The sequence below is a fragment of the Phocoena sinus genome, chromosome 1 (assembly GCF_008692025.1).
Source record: "Phocoena sinus isolate mPhoSin1 chromosome 1, mPhoSin1.pri, whole genome shotgun sequence".
Classification (NCBI taxonomy): Eukaryota; Metazoa; Chordata; class Mammalia; order Artiodactyla; family Phocoenidae; genus Phocoena; species Phocoena sinus.
This window is the reverse complement of record NC_045763.1, coordinates 35,219,935-35,232,980: the sequence shown is the minus strand read 5'-3', so window position 1 is coordinate 35,232,980 and position 13,046 is coordinate 35,219,935. Positions and strand designations below refer to the sequence as shown.

At 41.3% G+C, this 13,046-nt stretch overlaps 1 protein-coding gene across 1 annotated transcript in view; it reads right to left on the bottom strand.

Annotated features, from left to right (window-relative positions):
• ZNF691 (zinc finger protein 691) overlaps nt 1-13,046 on the bottom strand; it is a 53,356-nt gene that overhangs the window by 8,543 nt on the left and 31,767 nt on the right. The window contains exon 2 of the transcript XR_004349134.1: nt 9,437-9,497. The gene's annotated coding sequence lies outside the window, so the exon portion shown is untranslated. The remainder of the gene's footprint in view (nt 1-9,436; nt 9,498-13,046) is intronic.

Sequence of the window (13,046 nt, the reverse complement as noted above, 5' to 3'; positions counted from 1 at the left end):
TATGGGAAAAGAATCTAAAAGAGAGTGGATATATGTATACGTATAACTGATTCACTTTGCTGTTCACCTGAAACTAATATAACATAAATCAACTATACTCCAATAAAAATTATTTTAAAAAAAGAAAGCAGCAGCAGCAATCAGAGCACAGATCCCCAATATTTGGAGGACAGTGTCCTTTTTATTGACCATGGCTCCCACTAGCTCTGTGTAGGTTACTCCAAGAAATGTGTGTGTTGCCTGCTATGAGGCTGGAGCGGAGGATGAGTACCTGCTACTGTGCTAAGAGCTGAAATTGACCAGAATTAACTGCTATTTATCATCCAGGCCTTCCCCTGTAAGTTGCAGGCTTTCAGTAGACTCCAGCCAGATCTCCAAAACAGCTACATCAGACAGATTCTGCCAGTTCAATTGTTGTCTTGGTGGGGAAACAGATTCCAGGTGCTTCCTACTGTACTATCTTCCCAGAATCCTCCCTCTGTAATTCTTTTTATATTGAATACATCGTCGGATTCCATTTACTAATATTTTGTTGAGAATTTTTGTATCTATGTTCATGAGAGATATTTTTCTGTAGTTTTCTGTATTTGTAAGGTCTTTGTCTAGTTTTGGTATTAGCATAATGCTGATATCATAGAATGAGTTAGGAAGTAGTCCTTCTTGATTCTGTCTTCTGGAGGAATTGTAGAAAATAGATATAATTTCTTCCTTAAATATTTGGTAGAATTCACCAATGAAGCCACCTGGGCCTGGTGCTTTCTGTTTGGGGAAGTTATTAAATATTGATCAATTTCTTTAATAAATATAAGCCTACTCAGATTTCCTGTTTCTTCTTATGTTTTTTTGGTTTTTTTTTTTTTCGGTACGCGGGCCTCTCACTGTTGTGGCCTCTCCCGTTGCAGAGCACAGGCTCCGGACGCGCAGGCTCAGCGGCCATGGCTCACGGGCCCAGCCGCTCTGCAGCATGTGGGATCTTCCCGGACCGGGGCACGAGCCCGCGTCCCCTGCATCAGCAGGCAGACTCTCAACCACTGCGCCACCAGGGAAGCCCCTTATGTGAGTTTTGATAGTTTATATCTTTCAGGGAATTGGCCCATTTCATCTAGATTATTAAATTTGTGGGCATAGAGTTGCTCATATTCCTTTATTATCCTTTTAATGTCCATGGGATCAGATGCCCCCTTTTTCACTTCTGATATTAGAAATTTGTGTCCTCTTTTTTCTCAGTTAGCCTAGCTAGAGGCTTATCAACTTTATTCATCTTTTCAAAGAACCAGCTTTCAGTTTTGATCATTTTCTCTATTGATATCCTGTTTTCAACTTCATTGATTTCTGCTCTAATTTTTATTATTTCTTTTCTTCTGCTTACTTTTGATTTAGTTTTCTCTTCTTTTTCTAAACTTCCAAAGGTAGAGCTTAGATTATTGAGTTTAGAGTTTCCCTCTTTTCTAATATATGTTATTCAGTGCCATCAAAGCACTTCTTTTGCTACATCCCACAAATTTTGATAAGTTGTGTTTCTCATTTAGTTCAAAACATTTTAAAATTTCTCTTGATATTTCTTCTTTGGACTGTGTGTTGTTTAGAAGCTTTGTGTTATTTAAAGTTTATTTAATACTTTAAATTCCATGTATTTGGGGATTATCTAGCCATTTTTCTGTTGTTGATTTCTAGTTTAATTCCACTGTGGTCTGAGAGCACTCACTCTATGATTTCTGTTTTACTCCTGAGTGCTCCAAGCGTGCCAGCTTGGGAGAAGGGCTATTGTAAGTGAAATGAAATGGTTCCTCTTATCTGTTTCAGTGTAGCTGTTCTTGGCTTTTAGTTTGCCTGGGTACTGTGAGTTTCTTCACTGGTTTCTGGAATTCTCATAAAGGCTTTTTGGACTGTATATTATTGTTACGTCAATGTCTCTGTTGGGGAAGGGAGTCTGAGCTTCTTATTTTACCATCTTGCTGTCATCACTCCTCTTAGTCAGATTAATTTTTGTAAAGAGTACACCTGGAGGCTGAGGATCTTTACATTGATTCCCTTTAAGCTAAATATGTTCACATACCTCTTGGAAAGTTTTTGTGAACCCCCAGGGGTATGCATACCCAGTTTGAAGACAATGTTTCTGGAGGGTCCAGATTAGTATTCCTCTGGCTTCCCTTGGGGTTGTGTTTTCTAACTCTGCCCCTGTTGTGCTGACAGGGTGTCAGCTCCCTGTTCAGGTTCTCTTCCATCCCCTACCTGGGGCATCTGGGTCAAGGGAACTGTCTGGCAGGCCTTGAGTGATGAGTGATGGGAAGCCGTCCTGGGCCCATATGTAACAGCAGCAGGGTTACCATTTGACCAGGAGGGCAGGCTATTCCCTGTTTACCCTTAAGAAGTTCTCCATGTTTACCTCAGACCCACATACACTGAGAAACGAGTATCATGGTGGGCTGCCTTCTATCACTAGCCTCTCCCTCCAGGAAGGTAGGAGGGAAAAGGAATGAGCTGTTCTCTCATAGAGCCTGAATGGGTCCTTCTCCAGCTCTCCTCCTGTTTCCCCCCACTTCCCATGCAAGCCTTGGCTTCTGAATGACCACAGTCAGGTTTTCAGAATGGGTGCAGTTTGATAAAGATGTCCTTCCTCTGAACAGCCAAAGTAAAAAGTGTGATCAACTCTATTTCACAAAGTCTCAAGCTCAGGCACCCTGCACACCCCCCCTCTGGAACTAAGCAGTACCCTTTCCATGTCTGCAGACATGCTGTCTCTGGGACAATGCTCCATTCCTTTGGGTGTCTGGAAGCATGGTCTCTGCTTTGTCCCAATTTGCCCCATATGTCTGTGGTTTTGTGGGTATCTGGGGCTATTTGTGACTAGGTTCTTCGCACTCTGAAGTGGTGGTTTTAACCCTGAGCCAGGACCTGGGCCTACTCTGGGAGCCTTTTGACCTGCCTACTCCCCAGGCCCCAGGCCTTGGGTATAAGTAACTTGATGGGGGTGCTCCATAAATGGAAACTAAAAACCTTAAACCCAATCAACATTACACTTGATAACCCCAACCCTCCCCAGGACTCAACCCATTACCAAGGGCTATATGGTGGCCCATTCTAACATGGATCTGGGCCGAAACCATATCACAGTAACCAACACCTTCCATATGTCTCTTCCTCTAGGCTGGTTGCTCCTTGAAGGCCACTGGAACACTGTCCCCAACAGGAATCAGCCTAACACAAAGAAGTTATCAATAAGTGTCTGGTGAATTTGACTTACCTTCCTTATACTACATAGCTACCACCCACAATACCATAAAAACACTTTCCCATCTTCCTTATTTCTCTTCTGAGGTAACAAACCCAGGCTCCTGTAATCTGGGTTTCATTCATTTAGATAAGTGCCTGAACAGCTTTTATTTTGGTCACGGATGAAAGGAAAGACAGATATCCCTGCTCTCAAAATGCAATAATGGGCAGAATAAAGGATACACAGTTAAGTTATAGTGTTGTATCGTGATTCCTGGCCAAAAGGAAGAGACTATGTCAGCAGTACATGTGAATGATATAGTGAGGTACTTAAGTACGAGAGAAGTTTGCCCACTGTAATGGACATCTGTTTTTGCTGCCTGTCATCCAGTCACCCTTCTCTAGGACTGCTCCCTCCCTACTCTCAGCCCATGTGTTTGTGGTGGATTTGACTCCACCTCCAACTCTAGGGGTCAACCTGAGACCCCAGGCATGGCCATTTAAAACATCACATTTTCTCGGTCACAGTAATGAGCTAATCAGAGTCAGTGAGATGCAATGATTCCTTTGTGGGAGCACTGGGAGAGAGGCAGCCACATTTTCCAGCTGTCCTTGAGCCCAGAGGGATAGCACCAGTCATCTTGCACCACAAGAAAGCCTGTGTCTGAATGGAGTCAACACAGACAAATGGACAGAGAGAAGCAGGGTTTGAGTCTGTAGCAACCCTGCCTGAAGCCAGAATTTTCTGTCACATGAGCCAGTAAAGTCTCTTTCCTTGAGCTGAAATTGACCGCTTAGCTGTGAAGTCAACCTATAATGCATATGAGCAGACATTGCTTAAGTCACTTCAAAATAGTTTACTTAATTATTCCAAAGTCATTTGACTTTTCAGGAGGTTGATCCATCAGGGAAACCACATGCACACTGGTTAAGAGCACAGGCTTTAAAGCCACACACACATGGAGTTGATTCCTGTTTTCTTAACCTTTCTGAGCTTCCATTTCTTCATCAGTTAAATGCAGATAATAATAGTGTTGATGTGATTTTTTTTTCATGTCTGAGGGCAGATTTTGTGAGCACAAAACACTACAGCATTTTAAGTTCTAAATTAATATTAAATTTTTTCAGCTACAAACTCAAAACCTTGGCTTTATTTAAAACTTAAAAGTTCAACTTACAAATATATTATTCTATTTATAAATTGATTAATTTATATAAAAATAATGATTAGGCTTAAGGGGATCTTTTATTATTGTTCGGGTAACTCAGGCAGAACAATTAAACTCTGTTAAACAATTCCAATTTTTGGGGCTTCCCTGGTGGCGCAGTGGTTGAGAGTCCACCTGCCGATGTAGGGGTCGCGGGTTCGTGCCCCTGTCTGGGAGGATCCCGCATGCCGCGGAGTGGCTGGGCCCGTGAGCCATGGCCGCTGGGCCTGCGCATCTGGAGCCTGTGCTCCGAGGTGGGAGAGGCCCGGGTATCACCAAAAAAAAAAAAACAAACCCATTTTAAAATTTATAAAATGTAATTTCATTAAACATTGTAAACTGAATATAAATTTCATGTATTCTCTTTTCATTTTACACCCATCATATGCCTACTCAATCAACTTTCATCTCTAGCGAGCAAATTCTTCCCAAGTACTTAACAAAAATTTGTTACATATATATGAATAACATATGGATCAGGATTTCTCTGGTGGCACAGTGGTTAAGAATCCTCCTGCCAGGGCTCCCCTGGTGGCGCAGTGGTTGGGAGTCTGCCTGCCGATGCAGGGGACACGGGTTCGTGCCCCGGTCTGGGAGGATCCCACATGCCGCTGAGCGGCTGGGCCCGTGGGCCATGGCCGCTGGGCCTGCGCGTCCGGAGCCTGTGCTCCGCAGCGGGAGAGGCCACAACAGTGAGAGGCCCACATACCGCAAAAAAAAAAAAAAAAGAATCCTCTTGCCAATGCAGGAAACACAGGTTCAAGCCCTGGTCCGGGAAGGCCCCACATGCTACAGAGCAACTAAGCCCACGTGCCACAACTACTGAGCCTGTGCTCTAGGGCCCGCAAGCCACAACTACTGAGCCCGTGTGCTGCAACTACTGAAGCCCGTGCGCCTAGAGCCCGTGTTCCACAACAAGAGAAGCCACTGCAATGAGAAGCCCGCATATCGCAACGAAGAGTAACCCCCACTTGCTGCAACTAGAGAAAGCCTGCATGCAGGAATGAAGACCCAAAGCAGCCACAAGTAAATAAATAAATAAATTTTAAAACAAATAAATAAATAACATATAGATCTAGTAGATCTAGTATTCTAATATTATTTACATGGGAATTCCCTGGTGGTCCAGTGGTTAGGACTCTGTGCTCTCATCACCAAGGGCCTGGGTTCAATCCCTGGTCGGGGAGCTAAGATCCCACAAGCTCCACGTCATGGCCAAAAAAAAATTTTTTTTTTAAATAATATTGTGGGCTTCCCTGGTGGCGCAGTGGTTGAAAGTCCGCCTGCCGATGAAGGGGACACGGGTTCGTGCCCCGGTACGGGAAGATCCCACATGCCGCGGAGCGGCTAGGCCTGTGAGCCATGGCCGCTGAGCCTGCACGTCCGGAGCCTGTGCTCTGCAACGGGAAAGGCCACAACATTGAGAGGCCCGCGTAATGCAGAAAAAAAAATAATAATAATAATATTGTTATTGGGCTTCCCTGGTGGCACAGTGGTTGAAAGTCCGCCTGCCGATGCAAGGGACGTGGGTTCGTGCCCCGGTCCGGAAAGATCCCACATGCCGTGGAGCGGCTGGGCCCGTGAGCCATGGCCGCTGAGCCTGCGCGTCCGGAGCCTGTGCTCCACAACGGGAGAGGCTACAACAGTGAGAGGCCCGCGTACCGCAAAAAAAATAAATAAATAAAAAAGGATATTATTTACAAACAATTAAATTTCCTTACATTTCATAGGTCTAATCTACCAAACTAGGCTAATCTCTTAGATTCTTCAATATGCCATATTATTTCAAAATTACATTTTAAGTACCAAACACATACACACAATTATTTTAAACACAGAAGTATTTTATGTGATAGGTTTGATTTATTTTTTATTTCTATATTTATTTATTTATTTGGCTGTGCTGGGTCTTACTTGTGGCATGTGGGATCTTTAGTTGCGGCATGCGAAATCTTAGTTGCAGCATGTGGGATCTAGTTCCCTGACCAGGGATTAAACCTGGGCCCTCTGCATTGGGGGCACGGAGTCTTAGCCATTGGACCACCAGGGAAGTCCCCATTTCTATATTTAATTCTAAGCATTTTCAGACTTGAAAAGCCACTTACGCACTGAAAAAGAAGTTCTACTGTCTCCAGGGATTTCAGATTACTGGGTCAACAATTCACAATCATGATAGAGTTACCATCTAGGGAGGCCACATTGAGGTAACCAGCTTAACAGTTCCTGGCTGTGATATAGTTACCTTCTTAGGAAGGCTGAGATTGACACCTTAGACAAGTCGAGGCTATTGGGTTGACAATTTATTAGCACAATAAGTCATTATCAGTCAGATTTGACACCTGAGCTTTGCAGGGTTCAGGATGACTCTATCTGAGCCACATGTGGATACACTGAGACCTTTTTACAGTCTCCACCACAATGTGGGACTTCTAGTCCCTATCCTTCTCCTGGGTTCAAATTACACCCTTCTGTAATTCATCTGCTCAGAGTGTGCAGCCTCACCCAGCTAGCAAGAAAGGAAACTTACACCACAATTTGAATGGATTCTTGAGTTCTCTTAAGACATTTTAATGCAATTGTTCTTTAAAAACTACTGAGGCGGGGCTTCCCTGGTGGCACAGTGGTTGAGAGTCCGCCTGCCGATGCAGGGACACAGGTTCGTGCCCCGGTCCGGGAGGATCCCACATGCCACGGAGCGACTGGGCCCTAACGAGGCCTTTCCACCCTTCTTCCAAGATTCAGACGTAATTGGTCTGGGTGCAGGCTGGGCATCAGGATTTTTCAAAGCTCTCCAAGTGATTCCAGTATGCAGCCAATATTGAGAACCACTGTTACGCCTTCTCCTCTAGCTCTAAAGACATACTAACTTTATTGCATTGGCTCTTGACTACCTCTCATACCTCTCTTTGTCGCAAGTTGTGTTGATGACAGTAAAGTTATAATATAGAAGAGTGATTAAAACTTAAGGGCCTAGAATTAGACTGCTTTGGTTGATCTTGAGCGAATTTCTTACCTTCTCCGTGCCTTAGTGTCACTATCTGTAAGATGGGGATAATAGTTACACCTATCTCCTAGGGTTGTTTTAAAGTAGGATTAAGTGGCATTTATACATGTAATGCTTACTGAACTGGTCCTGCAATATATTAAGTACTCATACACATTAGCTATTCTTATTATGATTATTTTTATGCAAATGATCATATAATCTGCAAATAAATCTCTTCCTTTCCAATCCTTAGAGTTACTCTTTCATTTTCTGGTCTTATTGTGTTGGTCAGGACCTCCAATATCACACTGAACATTAGTGGTGATAGAAGTACCCTGCATCCTAATGGTCTACTTCATTACCACTATTAAAGGAAATGCTTCTAAGGCTCATAAGCGTACTTGTACTTTAATGTATGAGGTTTGATGGAGGTTTTGCTACAGATGCTCCTTTTCATATTAAGGAAATTCTTTTCTCACTTTTTAGGAGGCACTGAATTTTATTGTGTGCTTTCCTTGCACTGAGGGCAACAATCATATAGTTTTCCTCCTTTAAGCTATTAAGGTGAATTTCACTTGTTGAAAAGACAGCATTGATCAATGGGGGGGAATTGAGAAGGGGAGTTTATTATATAGCAGGTGGGAAAAGCATCAAGGTTAACTACCAAGAAATAAATTCACTAATAAGTAAATTCAGGAGAAGCTATTCAGATGGGTCAGACCTTATGAAGAGAGAGGAGAAAAACAAAAAGTATGGAATGTTTCCATTTTTGTGACCACAAAAGTGAGGGTTTCAAGAACACAGTGGGTGATTAACCAAGTAAGATTAAAGTTTCTGTAATTTTGCACTGCATATCCTTTCTCCCTTGCTACCCTTGCCTTTTGCCAACTGTAGTAGTGCATGTTTTTTTAGTTTTTTCTTTTTGCTTTTTCCCCAACTTTTTTTTTTTTTTTTTTTTTTTTTTTTTTTTTTTGCCGTACGCGGGCCTCTCACTGTTGTGGCCTCTCCCGCTGCGGAGCACAGGCTCCGGACGCGCAGGCTCAGCAGCCATGGCTCACGGGCCCAGCCGCTCCGCGGCATGTGGGATCTTCCCGGACTGGGGCACGAACCCGTGTCCCCTACATCGGCAGGCGGACTCTCAACCACTGCGCCACCAGGGAAGCCCCCCCAACTTTTTATTTTGAAAAATAATCCCCAGAAAAGGTGAACTTATGGTATAATGAATTAATAGCTTATCCATTACCTAGATTCACCAGTTGTTAACGTTTGGCCACATTTTATTTATCTGGGTATCCATCTATGTACTTTTTTCTCTTTTTGCTGAACTATTTGAAAAGTTCCAGACATGAAGACGCTTCATGCCTGAACACTTCAGCATGTAGTTCTTTAACAAGAACACTCTCCTAAATATCTGCAATACCATTATTACATCCAAGGAATTTAACATTCCTATGTTACAATAACATAGTAAAATTTCATCAATTATCGCCAATTTCCTTTATAACTTTTTTCTTATTTGATCTACGATCCAGTTAAGGATCCCACAGTGCATTTGGTTGTCAAGCCTTTTTAGTATCCTTTTATCTTTACCTTTAATCTAGAACAGTACACATACACATGCATGTATGCAATGCACACACACATAGGTGGTCTTTCATGACTCTACTGTTTTTGAAGAGTCCAGGGAAGTTGTCTTTTAGAATGTCCCACAATCTGGATTTGGTCACCCTCCCCTCAACAATTAGATTCAGGTGAATCATTTTTGGCAAAAATACTATATGTGTGATGATGTGTACCTCCCATCACATCACATCAAGAGGCACATAATGTCAGTTTGCCTTGTTATTGGTGATGGTAAATTTGATAATTTGTTTCAGGTGGTATCCATCAGAATTCTACTTTAAAGTTACCTTTTCCTCTTTATAGTTAATCAGTTAACCTATGGAATGATACTTTGAAACCATGTAAATTTCCTGTTCTGCAACAATCTTTCACCCAATAGTTTAGTATATACATTGATGATCCTTACCTGAATCTATTCATTACATGATGGTTGTAAAATTTGTGATCTTCTAAGGCAATAATACCACCTGCAAATGAAATAAGTGGAAGTTAGAGATGTTAACTCTACCTTGGGGGAAGATCTGGGGAGGCAGTTACAAGGGATTTATGCAGAAGACAAAGACATGATGTCCTGAAAGAAAAACATTATCCTGAGCCTTTACACCCAGGAGAGCTTCTGGGTTCTGGATCCATAAGACAGGTGTTTTTCCTGTCAACTTCGACCTAGTTAAAGTTAATAAAGCATGCAGTTGCACATCCGTTTTATCCGTATGTTGAAATCATTAGCCTTGCTGTATGAATGAACCCCAGACATTCATTCCCTGGTCCTCCATATAATTTGTCCTGGATCACAGTAACTGTAGTGGCTTACTGCTTGGATTGTTCTCCTTGCCTGTGCTATTTATTGCCTACAAATAAGTAGTGGGACTAGGTTAGGAAGCCAAAAGCACCGACAGTTTTTAATTTTCAAGAATCCTTACATTCCTAGAATAAGTTGTACTCTGGTTGTATGTAATACATTATTTTTAAATTTACTACTAGGTTTAAATTTTAATATTTTATTTAGAATTTTCCCCCCATGTTCACAAATGAGGTTGTCCATTCTACAGCCCTTAAGTGGTCTTGGTATCAGTATTATATTAACCTCTTAAAAATGAGTTGGATAATTTCTCCCCTTTGGAATAACATGTATAAGATAAGAATTATCTGTTCCTTTGAAAGTTTAGTAAAGATTCACCCGTAAAACAGTCTGGCTTTAGGGCTTTTAATGAAAAGAATAGGTAAATAAGTTGTGGCATTTCCCCCAGTACAACAGTATTCATACAATAGAGTGGTGAAAATCAAATGCAGCTTCATGCAATAACATAGATAAATCTCAAAATGATGAAGCCATCATTTTTGTTATATTTGTTTGTATGTTTTGCTATTATAGGCAATGCAGCTATAAACATTCTTCTACATGTCTCTTGCTGCCCACGTGCAAGAGTTTCTCTAGGAAGTATACCTCATAGTAGAATTCCTAGCTTGTATGCATTGTTCAACCTATTAAGGTAACGACATACTATTTTCCTAGGGAACTTTTCCAGTTTACACCAATATCAGCAACACGTGAAAGTTCCCTTTAGTCCATATTCTAGCTAACATTCACTATTATCTAACTGTTGCATTTGGTGGCTGTGTAATTGGATTTTATTATGATTTCAACTTTCATTTCCCTGATTTCAGATGAACTGGAAAATTTTTTCAAATGTTTATGGATTATTTATGCTTTCTCCTAAGTGAAAATACCATTCATTTCTTTGTCCATTTTGCTAATTGAATTATCTTTTCTTATTGATGTATAGAAGTAACTTATATAGCCTAGATATTAAATCTTACTCGGTTTTATGTGTTGCAATTATTCTCTCAGTTTGTAGCTTATCTTTTCACTCTCTTTATGTGAATCAAAAATGCTTAATATAAATGTAGTCAAGTTTATTGATTTTCTTCCTTTTGGTGTGCTCTTTTTTGAACATTAAGAAATATTTTCCTATCTTGCAGTCACAAAGACAATTTCCATACTGTCTTCTCTAATAATTTTCTATTCATATTAAAGTCTTTAATACTCTAGGAGTTGACTTTTATATATATTGTAAGATAGGGATCCAATTTTATTTTCTCCCTAATATATAATCAATTGTCCAAACACCATTTATTTTAGAAAGTCTGGGGTTTGTTTATTTTCTTTTTTGAAATAATTTTAGATTCACGGGTAGTTGCAAAGATGGTACAGAGGCCCTGTATACCCTTCACCCAATTTCCCTCAGTGGTTATTGACTTAGAAAAACCCAGTCTTCCTCCTGTGTTTCTCCTTTACTTTCACACCACTACCACACTCACACTTCTGACACCAGATGTGTGCATGTGGCGGGGGGATAGTTTCCTCACAAGCAATTCTCCCCAACATCAGCTGGTTGTCCTACAGCTTAACTCCATTATGACACAATCAACCTGGAAATGCATCAAATCCCACAGGTTAAGGGCTCATTCCCATGAGTCTTCCCCCCCAACACACATGCTTTAGAGGCCAATGGCAAATAGTAGGACCCCATGATTAGCCACAGCTTCTGTCCAACTTAGCTACAAATCGGAGGTTCCCATGACTTCCTCCCCCTTGGATTCAGTTATTTGCTAGAACAGCTCACAGAACTCAGGGAAACACTGACTTAACGTTTACCAGTTTATTAAAAGATATGATAAAGGACACACATGAATAGCCAGATGAACAGATAGATACACAGGGCGAGGTCTGGGAGGGTCCCAAGCACAGGAGCTTCTGACCCTGTGGAGTTGGGTTGCATCACCCTCCCAGAAGGTGGATGTGTTCACCAAGCTGGAAGCTCCACGAACCCCTTCTGTTGAGATTTTTATGGAGGCTTCCTCATGCAGGCATGATCAATTATTAACTGTATTTTCAGCCTCTGTGGCAGGGGAGGGGTGGGTGTGGGTGTGGAGGGCCGGATCCCAAGCTTCTTGTTATGGCTTGGTCTTTCTGGTGACCAGCCCCCATCTAAGAGCCATCCGGGGGTCCACCCAGAGTCATTTCATTAGAACAAACGACCCTCCTTTCACACAGGAAATTCCAAGGGATTTAGCACCCTGTATCAGGGATGGGGTCAAAGACCAAATATTGAAACAAACGATGCTCCTAGTGCTCTTATCACTTAGGAAACCACAAGGGTTTTAGGAGCTCTGGGCCAGGAACCAGGGGGCAGAGACCAATATATATATTTCCTATTATCTCACAGTTATATCTTACATAATTATGATATACTATCAAAACCAGGAATATTAACATTGATACTATGTATGTTTTATTTATCACATGTACATATTTGTGTAACCACCACCACAATCAAGATACAAAACTACCACAAAGATCTCTCTTGTTCTACTGTTTATAGTTACACACACAACCTGTCCTCAGCGGTGTTTTTATTCTCTTAACAGTGTCTTCCAAAGGTCAGAAGTTTTGAGTTGAAAAGGAAAACAAACAACCCAAAAAAAATGGGCATATATTCAAACAGACACTTCACCAAAGATGATATATGGGTGATGGACAAATAAGCTCAATGTTATTAGTCACTGTGGAAATGAAACTTAAAACCACCATTGTACACTTTTGTAAAACAGTTTGGCAGTTTCTTTAAAAGGTAGATATACAGCTACTATCTGATCCAGCCATTCCTAGGTATTTACCCAAGAGAAATGAAAGCATACGTCCACACAAAGACTTCTACAGGAATGTTCATAGTAGCTTTATTTGTAATAGCCAAAAACTGGAAACAATCAAAATGTCCATCCATGGGTGAATGGATAAATACAAAAATGTACAGCTATATGACAGAATACAACTCAATAAGTATGGATGAACTATTTATGAACCCTACAGCATGCATGAATCTCAAAATAATTGTGCTGATTGAAAGACAAACAAGGGTACATACTGTATGATTCCATGTATATAAAATTGCAGAAAATACAAATGATCTACAATGACCACAGCAGATCCAGTGGTCACGTGGAACCAAGCAGAG